This window comes from Schistocerca gregaria, unplaced genomic scaffold (genome assembly GCF_023897955.1).
Source record: "Schistocerca gregaria isolate iqSchGreg1 unplaced genomic scaffold, iqSchGreg1.2 ptg000470l, whole genome shotgun sequence".
Classification (NCBI taxonomy): Eukaryota; Metazoa; Arthropoda; class Insecta; order Orthoptera; family Acrididae; genus Schistocerca; species Schistocerca gregaria.
The window spans coordinates 2,463,127-2,476,020 of record NW_026061884.1 but is presented as its reverse complement, the minus strand read 5'-3'; the positions used below and the strand labels follow the sequence as shown (position 1 = coordinate 2,476,020).

General features: G+C 51.8%; 1 non-coding gene across 1 annotated transcript; it reads left to right on the top strand.

The window, feature by feature from the left end:
* The first annotated feature begins 8,513 nt into the window (after positions 1–8,513).
* Trnar-ucg (transfer RNA arginine (anticodon UCG)) lies at positions 8,514–8,586 on the top strand. Its single transcript has one exon. It is a non-coding gene; the product is annotated as a tRNA-Arg (tRNA).
* Positions 8,587–12,894: the final 4,308 nt, after the last annotated feature.

Genomic DNA, 12,894 nt, shown 5'->3' with positions numbered 1-12,894 from the left:
TAGTTGGTCGTCAGTGACCGTGTGGCCTAATGGATAAGGCGTCGGACTTCGGATCTGAAGATTACAGGTTCGAATGCTGTCACGCTCATGTTTTTCCAGTTCTGAAAAAGAAACATACCGTTTTAATGTAGCAATTGGCACTACGAAACCGTCTGAATGTTGCTGTTGACCATTTTTTGCTTGGAGATGCTCTTGAGCTTGAAACACACACAACAAGACCGGTGTTAACTAGTGAAATGGTCGGCAGAGTGCCGACACAGCGAGTTTTGACTGGCACTTACACATCTGAAACAACGTCGGAAAGTAACTCGTTCGGCTTTTGAGTCACATAAAGTATGTGTGTTAATTTTGACGCAACTAGATCTGCATGTTGTCATGCAATTTCCTTACCTCTCAGAAATGATTATGACATAAAAGTGAAGTACGTGACGAGTGTGACGTTAGGAAAACATTAGGCAGCATGGAGAGATTCTGTATGGGACCACCCAACCCAAACGAGTACTGTGTGACGTGCTACCCGGCAGGTATTCGAAGAGGTAGCCGGCTAGCGCAGTCGGTAGAGCGTCAGACTCTTAATCCCAGGGTCGTGGGTTCGAGCCACACGCTGGGAGGAACGGAATTTTGTTCCGCTGCAGATGTAAATTACCGTTTTTCTGATTACCGAGATGTAATGGAAAAAGCAACTTTAAACTTTGCCTATGTCTCAGCAGTCACAAGAAAACTGTATTTGAAGGTGAAAGTGATTTTGTAGACATGTGTGAAAGACATGTTCTGAAATGCAAGTGTTGTTGTTTGGAGAGAACATTGGTTACGTGTCAGATGTGTAGCTAAGCAGTAATGGGTCGTCATAGCTGCAAATATTAGCCGGTAATATGAAGTGTTGTCAGCTGAAGTCGGATGATGCAGACGGCCGTAAGGACGAAGTACCCAAGAGTACCGCTAGGCCGCGCCTCTTTAGCTCAGCGGTAGAGCAGTGTTCTAATAAACCAGGAGTCGTAAGTTCCATCCTAACAGCAGAAAGATGAATTTTGGAAATCAGTTGTGCGTCGTGGCCGTATAGCAAACAGTATCTGTGATGACGAACAATTAGCGACAGGCGTTTTTTTAAGAATTACTCTCAGATGTGATTAAGGCGAATGGCGCAGATAAAGCATTTACCAAAGTGGTACAGCATACATTCTTCGGCGGACCTCGGAAGAGTTCCGCCCTTCGATACCTTGCAGAGTCCTGCTACGTATCGAAGTGTTAGGGCTTCGCAGAAGTCGCAGTCGCAGTCGCAGTCGCAGTCGCAGTTCCGGAACCGCCAGCAGCAGCAGCAGCAGCAGCAGCAGTTTCCAGTGCCGCCAGTTTTGCAGTAGCAGTCGTCGCCGGACCCAGCCGCAGCTTCCGGACCCAGCCGCCGCCGCCGCCGCCGCCGCCGCAGCTTCCGGCCCCCGCCGCCGCCGCCGCCGCCGCCGCCGCCGCAGCTTCCGGCCCCCGCCGCCGCCGCCGCCGCCGCCGCCGCCAGGACCCAGTGCTTCGTCTTCCTCTCCTGCTTTCGTTGTCGTCGCTATTCTCGTCTTCGTCTTTGCCTTCATCCTTTCGCTCCTCGACGTCTCTCATCTGTCATCTGTAATCTGTTCCTGACTTTGTCCCTTGTCTGTCCCCATTCTTCTTTTCTGTGTTTCCAGTTTTCCTTACTGCCATCATGACCACCCCCACCACCACCGCCACTACCACCGCCATCGTCTATACGACGCCCTCCCTCGCTGCCACTACTCTTACTTGGTGTGCTCAGTCGCCCCCGTCCTACTATATCCCGCCCCTCCTCACCCTTCCCACCCCAGCTCCCTTTGTCGCCCCATCCCCTGCTCCTTCTCCCCAAGCCTCCACACACGACCCCTTTCCCCCACTCCCCCACACCACTCATGCGGCCCCTGCCAGGGTTGTGTCTCGTCGGGCTACGACCCATGCCGCACCATCGCCGGCGCCAGCACCACCACCTGCAGCAGCGCCACAACCAGCAGCAGCACCAACAGCAGCACCAACAGCAGCACCAGCACCAGCACCGACACCGGGACCTGCCGCTTCCCGTCATCTCCCCGTCACTCCTGTGCCCCACACCTCCTCCCATCCTGTCCCCGCTGTTAAGCGTCCCAGTGGCACCCCCGCCTCCTCCGCACCCAAGAAGTCCCAGCATCTTCCCCCTCCCCCACCCCTAGATGCCATGGATGTCTCCCCTCCAGCCCCCTCTACTTCCTCTTCTAACTCCCCCTCCTACAAGTATCTCCTCTCCCGTCCTGATCCCTCTCTCCTGGAGGCCCGCAACCTGACCTTGCTCCTCCGCCAATACTTCCCTGCAGCCCCCATCTCCCTTCTTACCCCCCGTAGGGACTCTGTCTTGATCACCTCCCCAAGCCCTACCCTACACTCCGACATCCTCTCCCGAATTCCTCTCACCCGATTTGGACCTAATGCCTCCCTTGCCCCTGCTCCTTCCCCTTCCTCCCCCCGTCAACCCCAACCCCCACGTCGCCCGCCGACCCTCACCGCCGTGATCACTCGGCTTAGCCCGACGATCACGGAGGAAGAGGTGCTGGCGGAGTTGAAGGCCCACCCGTACCTGGAGGTGCGAGCTGTTCGCCGCATTTTCAACTCTGCGGGCCCCACTCGCCTTATGCGAGTTTTCTCCGAACACGCTCCCTCCATCGACCATCTCCTTAAGGAGGGTGCCCTCCTCTTCCACCGCCGGTATAAGGTTGACCCCTCCCGCTCCCCACCACAATCCATTCGCTGCCAGAGGTGTCTGCGTTATAACGCACACCCAACATCAGAGTGCCGCGAGGCCCCAGTCTGCCCGCATTGTAAGCAAGCGCACTTCCTCCGGCAGTGCCCCAACCTTCAGTCTCCTCCCTCCTGCAATACCTGCAACCTCCAACACCCTACCTACTCCCAGAAATGCAAGGCTCGACCTCCTCCATCCGCTCCTGAACTCACTGTTCCTCTCCGCCCTTTGGATGACCCCACCCCTCCTGGCAATTCCCTCCGTCCTCCCCCCACCGCAGAGGACATCATCAGGTTCGTCACAATAGTGCTCCAGAACGTCCATCCCTTTCAGCGTCCCCACACCCTCCACCAGATTTCCCTCGCTGCCCGTTCCGTGTTCCACCTCAACACCTACGCCACCTATTCCCACAACCAGGCCCATTTCACCTTCTCCCGTCTCGACACCCTCGTTTAAATTCCCATTATGGCACGACAGCACCGTATCCTGTTCAATAACATCCGCTCCCTTCCCACCAACAAGCACCTCCTTATGCATACCCTTACGACCCACCGTGTGGATGCCTTCCTTCTGAACGAAACCTTTCTTCAGCCCCACCACACCGTCCACACCTCGCCCTACCTCCTTCACCGGTCTGACAATCCACTCCAGATAGCGCGTGGCGGAGTTGCCATTGGCCACCACCGCCAGATCCCTGTCCGGCTCCAACCCCTCCTTCCTGACCCCACAGAACACTTGATCCTTAGTCTCTTCTTCCCCGGCCTTACCCTTACCTGTGCCACCATCTATGTCCGCCCCGCTGCACCTATTCCTTTCGACTTCCTTTCCCACATCGACCGTACCTTCTCCTCCTACGTGATCGCCGCCGACCTTAACATCCATAGTCGTTCTGCCGCCCAGTTACGGCGGTGGCATCGGTTCCTTGCCACCCTCCAAGGCGACGTCCTTCCAATTCCCCAACACACCCGCCCTGAATCCAATACCACTCCCGATGTCGTCCTAGCCTCCCCCACCCTGCTTGGCCGCATAGCGGTGGACGTCCTTGATCCCATTGGCAGTGACCATCTCCCTGTCCTCCTCACTGTATCAGACGGTCGTCGCCCCCGTCCCGACCCGCGCCATGACCCTCCCCCGAAATATGTCCATGACTACTCCCGTGCCAACTGGAATGCCTACCGGGACTCCCTTGCTCTCCAGGTCGATAGCCACCCCCTCACCTACCACCAACCTGACGACGTTACCCGTGCTGCCTCCTTTCTCCAGCAGACCTTGTCTGAGGCCGTGGAGGCCCACGTCCCTACCATTGCCATCCATCCGCACCGCCCCACCTTACCCCCACAGGCCGTCCTTCTCCTGCGTGAATCCCGCCGGCTCTACCGTGCCTTCCTTCACACACGTGACCAGGACACACTACGACGCCACCGGCAACTACAGCGACACATCAGGAACTTACTCACGGCAAAGAAACGCCGGGACTGGCGACAGACATGCACCCGTCTTAATGCCACCTTACCTATCAACTCGTCCAAGTACTGGTCAGCCTTCCGCCGCCTTACCGGATCTAAACCCTCTCCCTACTACCCTCTCCTTCATGATGACCACCCCTTCCCTGATGCCCTTAGTAAGGCCAACCATTTCGCCTCCTACCTCTCCGATATCCTTACCATCCCTGACGATCCCCAGTTCGATTATTCCCTCTTTCCTGATGTCCGTGATCGAACTGATACCTCTGTCCCCCCGCTTGCTCCTGGCTTCCAGTACTTGGACAACATCACACACACAGAACTAAATACCCCAATCACCACTCAAGATATCATTGCTACACTTCGCCCTAAACGCAACACTGCTCCCGGTCACGATCGTGTTACTTACCGTCACCTCCGTGAAGCTCCTGCCTCCTTCCTCTCCACATTGGCCAGGCTCTACAATGTGGTCCTGTCCACCGGCTACTACCCCGACCTGTGGAAAACCTCCCGGATCCTGATGTTCCTCAAGCCCGACAAACCGCCTTCCGCTGTCTCCTCCTACCGTCCCATCAGCCTTACCTCGGTCTTCAGCAAGGTCCTGGAATCCATTCTTACCCGCCGCCTACACAAGCACCTTCACCAACACCGCCTCCTCCCCCCTACCCAATGTGGCTTTCGGCCGTCCTTCTCAGCCGATGACCTCCTCCTTCACCTCACTCACCTCCTCTCCGAACAACTCAATTCCCGTCGTTCCGCCATCTTCCTTTCCCTCGACCTCGAACGCGCATATGACCGTGTGTGGCATTCCGGTCTCCTTTTCAAGCTCCAAACCTTTGCTCTTCCTCTCAACTATGTCCGTCTGGTCGCTTCCTTCCTTTCCCACCGTCCTTCCTATGTCACCATCCACAACACTGATTCCTACACCTTCTACCCCTCCGCCGGTGTGCCCCAAGGTTCCGTCCTTTCCCCTCTTCTCTACCTCCTTTACACGGCAGACATGCCTCCACCTGCACCTCCCCTACACCTTCTCCAGTACGCCGATGACACTGCCTTCCTTGCCCTCGCTCCCACCCTGCAACGCTCCCAGCACCTTCTCCAATCCTATCTTGACCGGTTCACCACTTGGTGTAACCAGTGGTTGCTCAAGGTCAATCCTTCCAAGACCCAGGCGATCATTGTAGGCAAAACCACTCGTTCCTTCCGTCTCCTTGATTTCTATCTTACTATTTATGGCCGTCCCATCACCCTCACACCTACTCTCAAGTACCTTGGTGTCACCCTCGACCGTCGCCTCTCCTGGAACCCACATCTCCGGACGATCCAAGCCAAGGCACGCTCCCGCCTCCGCCTCCTTAAGCTCCTTTCTGGCCGTACATGGGGTCTGGACCCTTCCACCATCCTCTACACCTACAAGTCCCTCATCCGTCCTATCCTTTGCTATGCTCATCCCGCCTGGATCTCTGCCCCTCCTACCTTCTACAAGTCCATTCAGATCCTAGAACGCCATGCGCTCCGCCTCGCCTATTGCATCCGTCTCCCTTCCCCCACGCGGATCCTCTATGACCTGATTCCCTTCCCGCACCTCCTCCTTTTCCTCGAACGGTTACGGATCCTCTACACCTCCCGCAAGCTTGATCCTCCACACCCTCTTGTCTCTCCCATCCTCTCCCACCCCAACCCGCTGCCGCACCTGCATTCCTATATCCCACCTGCTCTCCATCTTTACACCCTCCACACCCTCTCCCTCGGTGGCTTCCGTCAACTCCCCCTCCCTGATGATGCCCTCCTCCCCTCCATCTACCCCTCCTACCAACTTTGAGCCTTACCTTCCCTCTCCTCTCCTTTTCCTGTGGGCACCCTCTCTCATTTCTCTCCCTCCCTCCCCTCCCCTTTCTCCTTGGGCTTCCACTCCCCCTACCCTCCCCCTTCTCCTCCATCCCTCTCCTCCACTGGCATCTTCCCCTCCCCCTCTCTCTCCTCTTCCCCACACCTTTTCCCCTTGGCAGGCCACGACTCTGCTGTCTTCCATCAGTTACTTTCATCGTCCTACGCCGAAGACCATCGCATGTGTTTGTGCCTCGACTCTCCTGCAGTGTGTTTGTGTTTCGTCGTTTGTGCTCCGCTGGTTCACGTGTGGCCATCTGCCATCTGCGTTTGTGCACCGTGTTTCTCCGCTTTTATCCATTGTGCTACGCACGTGACCGACTCCGTTTTAACTCTGTTTTGTCTACTGTTTGTACCCCGCCGTCTTGATTGTTTTTATATCTCACTCATCTCTGTTCTGTGTATACTCTGAGGCCGAAGAGCGGCATACTTGGTCCGCTGCCGGCCTACCTGTTTGTCACAGGTATTAAAATCACAATAAAGGAAAAAAAAAAAAAAAAAAAAAAAAGGTACAGCATACGGTGGGACGAGGCAGTCTGAATTACATTTTATAGATGTATTCCTCACTTATCTCAGAGCCTCTCGCGGTCGTCGTCGTCGTCGTCGTAGTCGGCGCCGCCGCCGCCGCTTCTGCAGAAGTAGCAAATGGCCAGCGTAGCAAATCCGGCGAGGGACGCCCTGCCTTCGATTCCGAATGCACAAAGTGTGTGGTCTTGTTTCTCAGTCTATATTTGGTCGGTCTCGTAAGAGGTTGAATGTACCGAGTGGGTGGGAGAGAGCAAGCGGCAGCGGCTGTGTAGAACGAAAACACAAATCCTCAGAGGTGTGAGCGTTTCGAGAGGAGTCGTATACATGTTATAGTTGGTCGTCAGTGACCGTGTGGCCTAATGGATAAGCCGTCGGACTTCGGATCTGAAGATTACAGGTTCGAATGCTGTCACGCTCATGTTTTTCCAGTTCTGAAAAAGAAACATACCGTTTTAATGTAGCAATTGAGCACTACGAAACCGTCTGAATGTTGCTGTTGACCATTTTTTGCTTGGAGATGCTCTTGAGCTTGAAACACACACAACAAGACCGGTGTTAACTAGTGAAATGGTCGGCAGAGTGCCGACACGGCGAGTTTTGACTGGCACTTACACATCTGAAACAACGTCGGAAAGTAACTCGTTCGGCTTTTGAGTCACATAAAGTATGTGTGTTAATTTTGACGCAACTAGCTCTGCATGTTGTCATGCAATTTCCTTACCTCTCAGAAATGATTATGACATAAAAGTGAAGTACGTGACGAGTGTGACGTTAGGAAAACATTAGGCAGCATGGAGAGATTCTGTATGGGACCACCCAACCCAAACGAGTACTGTGTGACGTGCTACCCGGCAGGTATTCGAAGAGGTAGCCGGCTAGCGCAGTCGGTAGAGCGTCAGACTCTTAATCCCAGGGTCGTGGGTTCGAGCCACACGCTGGGAGGAACGGAATTTTGTTCCGCTGCAGATGTAAATTACCGTTTTTCTGATTACCGAGATGTAATGGAAAAAGCAACTTTAAACTTTGCCTATGTCTCTGCAGTCACAAGAAAACTGTATTTGAAGGTGAAAGTGATTTTGTAGACATGTGTGAAAGACATGTTCTGAAATGCAAGTGTTGTTGTTTGGAGAGAACATTGGTTACGTGTCAGATGTGTAGCTAAGCAGAAATGGGTCGTCATAGCTGCAAATATTAGCCGGTAATATGAAGTGTTGTCAGCTGAAGTCGGATGATGCAGACGGCCGTAAGGACGAAGTACCCAAGAGTACCGCAAGGCCGCGCCTCTTTAGCTCAGCGGTAGAGCAGTGTTCTAATAAACCAGGGGTCGTAAGTTCCATCCTAACAGGAGAAAGATGAATTTTGGAAATCAGTTGTGCGTCGTGGCCGTATAGCAAACAGTATCTGTGATGACGAACAATTAGCGACAGGCGTTTTTTTAAGAATTACTCTCAGATGTGATTAAGGCGAATGGCGCAGATAAAGCATTTTCCAAAGCGGTACAGCATACGGTGGGACGAGGCAGTCTGAATTACATTTTATAGATTATTTCTCACATATCTCAGAGCCTCTCGCGGTCGTCGTCGTCGTCGTCGACGGCGGCGGCGTCGTCGGCGCCGCCGCCGCCGCTTCTGCAGAAGTAGCAAATGGCCAGCGTAGCAAATCCGGCGAGGGACGCCCTGCCTTCGATTCCGAATGCACAAAGTGTGCGGTCTTGTTTCTCAGTCTATATTTGGTCGGTCTCGTAAGAGGTTGAATGTACCGAGTGGGTGGGAAAGAGCAAGCGGCAGCGGCTGTGTAGAACGAAAACACAAATCCTCAGGGGTGTGAGCGTTTCGAGATGAGTCGTATACGTGTCATAGTTGGTGGTCAGTGACCGTGTGGCCTAATGGATAAGGCGTCGGACTTCGGATCTGAAGATTACAGGTTCAAATGCTGTCACGGTCGTGTTTTTCCAGTTCTGAAAAAGAAACATACCGTTTTAATGTAGCAATTGAGCACTACGAAACCGTCTGAATGTTGCTGTTGACCATTTTTTGCTTGGAGATGCTCTTGAGCTTGAAACACACACAACAAGACCGGTGTTAACTAGTGAAATGGTCGGCAGAGTGCCGACACGGCGAATTTTAACTGGCACTTACACATCTGAAACAACGTCGGAAAGTAACTCGTTCGGCTTTTGAGTCACATAAAGTATGTGTGTTAATTTTGACGCAACTAGCTCTGCATGTTGTCATGCAATTTCCTTACCTCTCAGAAATGATTATGACATAAAAGTGAAGTACGTGACGAGTGTGACGTTAGGAAAACATTAGGCAGCATGGAGAGATTCTGTATGGGACCACCCAACCCAAACGAGTACTGTGTGACGTGCTACCCGGCAGGTATTCGCCGAGGTAGCCGGCTAGCGCAGTCGGTAGAGCGTAAGACTCTTAATCCCAGGGTCGTGGGTTCGAGCCACACGATGGGAGGAACGGAATTTTGTTCCGCTGCAGATGTAAATTACCGTTTTTCTGATTACCGAGATGTAATGGAAAAAGCAACATTAAACTTTGCCTATGTCTCTGTCAGTCACAAGAAAACTGTATTTGAAGGTGAAAGTGATTTTGTAGACATGTGTGAAAGACAGGTTCTGAAATGCAAGTGTTGTTGTTTGGAGAGAACATTGGTTACGTGTCAGATGTGTAGCTAAGCAGTAATGGGTCGTCATAGCTGCAAATATTAGCCGGTAATATGAAGTGTTGTCAGCTGAAGTCGGATGATGCAGATGGCCGTAAGGACGAAGTACCCAAGAGTACCGCTAGGCCGCGCCTCTTTAGCTCAGCGGTAGAGCAGTGTTCTAATAAACCAGGAGTCGTAAGTTCCATCCTAACAGGAGAAAGATGAATTTTGGAAATCAGTTGTGCGTCGTGGCCGTATAGCAAACAGTATCTGTGATGACGAACAATTAGCGACAGGCGTTTTTTTAAGAATTACTCTCACATGTGATTAAGGCGAATGGCGCAGATAAAGCATTTACCAAAGCGGTACAGCATACGGTGGGACGAGGCAGTCTGAATTACATTTTATAGATGTATTTCTCACATATCTCAGAGCCTCTCGCGGTCGTCGTCGTCGTCGTCAGCGGCGGCGGCGGCGGCGGCGGCGGCGGCGCCGCCGCCGCCGCTTCTGCAGAAGTAGCAAATGGCCAGCGTAGCAAATCCGGCGAGGGACGCCCTGCCTTCGATTACGAATGCACAAAGTGTGTGGTCTTGTTTCTCAGTCTATATTTGGTCTGTCTCGTAAGAGGTTGAAAGTACCGAGTGGGTGGGAAAGAGCAAGCGGCAGCGGCTGTGTAGAACGAAAACACAAATCCTCAGGGGTGTGAGCGTTTCGAGATGAGTCGTATACATGTTATAGTTGGTCGTCAGTGACCGTGTGGCCTAATGGATAAGGCGTCGGACTTCGGATCTGAAGATTGCAGGTTCGAATGCTGTCACGCTCATGTTTTTCCAGTTCTGAAAAAGAAACATACCGTTTTAATGTAGCAATTGAGCACTACGAAACCGTCTGAATGTTGCTGTTGACCATTTTTTGCTTGGAGATGCTCTTGAGCTTGAAACACACACAACAAGACCGGTGTTAACTAGTGAAATGGTCGGCAGAGTGCCGACACGGCGAGTTTTAACTGGCACTTACACATCTGAAACAACGTCGGAAAGTAACTCGTTCGGCTTTTGAGTCACATAAAGTATGTGCGTTAATTTTGACGCAACTAGCTCTGCATGTTGTCATGCAATTTCCTTACCTCTCAGAAATGATTATGACATAAAAGTGAAGTACGTGACGAGTGTGACGTTAGGAAAACTTTAGGCAGCATGGAGAGATTCTGTATGGGACCACCCAACCCAAACGAGTACTGTGTGACGTGCTACCCGGCAGGTATTCGCCGAGGTAGCCGGCTAGCGCAGTCGGTAGATTGTCAGACTCTTAATCCCAGGGTCGTGGGTTCGAGCCACACGCTGGGAGGAACGGAATTTTGTTCCGCTGCAGATGTAAATTACCGTTTTTCTGATTACCGAGATGTAATGGAAAAAGCAACATTAAACTTTGCCTATGTCTCTGTCAGTCACAAGAAAACTGTATTTGAAGGTGAAAGTGATTTTGTAGACATGTGTGAAAGACAGGTTCTGAAATGCAAGTGTTGTTGTTTGGAGAGAACATTGGTTACGTGTCAGATGTGTAGCTAAGCAGTAATGGGTCGTCATAGCTGCAAATATTAGCCGGTAATATGAAGTGTTGTAAGCTGAAGTCGGATGATGCAGACGGCCGTAAGGACGAAGTACCCAAGAGTACCGCTAGGCCGCGCCTCTTTAGCTCAGCGGTAGAGCAGTGTTCTAATAAACCAGGAGTCGTAAGTTCCATCCTAACAGGAGAAAGATGAATTTTGGAAATCAGTTGTGCGTCGTGGCCGTATAGCAAACAGTATCTGTGATGACGAACAATTAGCGACAGGCGTTTTTTTAAGAATTACTCTCAGATGTGATTAAGGCGAATGGCGCAGATAAAGCATTTACCAAAGCGGTACAGCATACGGTGGGACGAGGCAGTCTGAATTACATTTTATAGATGTATTTCTCACATATCTCAGAGCCTCTCGCGGTCGTCGTCGTCGTCGTCGTCGTCGTCGTCGTCGTCGTCGGCGCGGCCGCCGCCGCTTCTGCAGAAGTAGCAAATGGCCAGCGTAGCAAATCCGGCGAGGGACGCCCTGCCTTCGATTCCGAATGCACAAAGTGTGTGGTCTTGTTTCTCAGTCTATATTTGGTCGGTCTCGTAAGAGGTTGAATGTACCGAGTGGGTGGGAAAGAGCAAGCGGCAGCGGCTGTGTAGAACGAAAACACAAATCCTCAGAGGTGTGAGCGTTTCGAGATGAGTCGTATACATGTTATAGTTGGTCGTCAGTGACCGTGTGACCTAATGGATAAGGCGTCGGACTTCGGATCTGAAGATTACAGGTTCGAATGCTGTCACGCTCATGTTTTTCCAGTTCTGAAAAAGAAACATACCGTTTTAATGTAGCAATTGAGCACTACGAAACCGTCTGAATGTTGCTGTTGACCATTTTTTTGCTTGGAGATGCTGTTGAGCTTGAAACACACACAACAAGACCGGTGTTAACTAGCGAAATGGTCGGCAGAGTGCCGACACCGCGAGCTTTGACTGGCACTTACACATCTGAAACAACGTCGGAAAGTAACTCGTTCGGCTTTTGAGTCACATAAAGTATGTGTGTTAATTTTGACGCAACTAGCTCTGGATGTTGTCATGCAATTTCCTTACCTCTCAGAAATGATTATGACATAAAAGTGAAGTACGTGACGAGTGTGACGTTAGGAAAACATTAGGCAGCATGGAGAGATTCTGTATGGGACCACCCAACCCAAACGAGTACTGTGTGACGTAATACCCGGCAGGTATTCGCCGAGGTAGCCGGCTAGCGCAGTCGTTAGAGCGTCAGACTCTTAATCCCAGGGTCGTGGGTTCGAGCCACACGCTGGGAGGAACGGAATTTTGTTCCGCTGCAGATGTAAATTACCGTTTTTCTGATTACCGAGATGTAATGGAAAAAGCAACTTTAAACTTTGCCTATGTCTCTGTCAGTCACAAGAAAACTGTATTTGAAGGTGAAGGTGATTTTGTAGACATGTGTGAAAGACATGTTCTGAAATGCAAGTGTTGTTGTTTGGAGAGAACATTGGTTAGGTGTTAGATGTGTAGCTAAGCAGTAATGGGTCGTCATAGCTGCAAATATTAGCCGGTAATATGAAGTGTTGTCAGCTGAAGTCGGATGATGCAGACGACCGTAAGGACGAAGTACCCAAGAGTACCGCTAGGCCGCGCCTCTTTAGCTCAGCGGTAGAGCAGTGTTCTAATAAACCAGGAGTCGTAAGTTCCATCCTAACAGGAGAAAGATGAATTTTGGAAATCAGTTGTGCGTCGTGGCCGTATAGCAAACAGTATCTGTGATGACGAACAATTAGCGACAGGCGTTTTTTTAAGAATTACTCTCACATGTGATTAAGGCGAATGGCGCAGATAAAGCATTTACCAAAGCGGTACAGCATACGGTGGGACGAGGCAGTCTGAATTACATTTTATAGATGTATTTCTCACATATCTCAAAGCCTCTCGCGGTCGTCGTCGTCAGCGGCGGCGGCGGCGGCGGCGTCGTCGGCGCCGCCGCCGCCGCTTCTGCAGAAGTAGCAAATGGCCAGC